This window comes from Trachypithecus francoisi, unplaced genomic scaffold (assembly GCF_009764315.1).
Source record: "Trachypithecus francoisi isolate TF-2019V2 unplaced genomic scaffold, Tfra_2.0 Contig01039, whole genome shotgun sequence".
In the NCBI taxonomy this organism is placed as follows: Eukaryota; Metazoa; Chordata; class Mammalia; order Primates; family Cercopithecidae; genus Trachypithecus; species Trachypithecus francoisi.
The window spans coordinates 23,909-24,917 of record NW_022681090.1 but is presented as its reverse complement, the minus strand read 5'-3'; positions in this window follow the sequence as shown (position 1 = coordinate 24,917).

Genomic DNA, 1,009 nt, shown 5'->3' with positions numbered 1-1,009 from the left:
AGAAAGAACATGACAACGAAGGTGGTCATTTCAATGCCAGCTTGCTGTGGTTTTGAAACAACAAAGAACAAATGAAGCCCAACTAAGCCCTCAGTGTGTGAATCCAATGATAATGTCTTCACCCCACATCACCTTCTTTATCCTAATATAGGAAAAAAGGAGTGTCCATTTCTTGGCCATTCAGGGGTATCTTTTAGCCTCCAAAGGGCAAGTGGACATGAAAATAGGCTCTTGCAGAGTAAGGAATTTATCCTCACTAAAAATTTGGACCTTTTATTCATCACACTTTTCTTGCATTCATTTTGCTTTTGTTTTTTAACATAGAGTCTCACTGTGTTGCCCACGCTGGTGTGCATTGGCATGATCTCAGCTCACTGCAGCCTTCACTTTCTGGGTTCAAGTAATTCTCTGCCTCAGCCTCCTGAGTAGCTGTGACTACAGCTGTGCCCCACCACACCCAGCCAATTTTATATTTTTAGTAGAAATGGGGTTTCTCCACATTGACCAGGTTGGTCTTGAACTCCTGACCTGGTCTACCTACCTCAGCCTCTCAAAATGCTAGGATTACAAGTGTGAGTCACCGCACCCAGCCTACTTTAATATTTTATGAGATGGAATTTAAGTATTTCACATTTTGACTGCTGAAGTTTTGGTGCCCACTGAAATTTTATGCTCTATTTCCCCATAAATTGAAATTTGGCTCAATTTACCCTTCTTATTCCTGGTTAAACCCCAACTGCTGGTTAAAAGTTCTATTTATCCATACACATATACTAATGGAGGAGACCACCCCTCATATTGTCTTATACCCAATTTCTGCCTCCAAAGAAAGAAGAAGTGAAAACTAAAATGTAGAAATGAAATCCACAGGCAGAGAGCCTGGCGCTGCACTCTGGTCTTGGTTAAAGACCGACCCCTGACCTAACCGGTGATGTTATCTGTAGATTCCAGACGTTGTATAGAAAAACATTGTGAGAATCCCTGTCTTGTTCTGTTCCATTCTGATTAC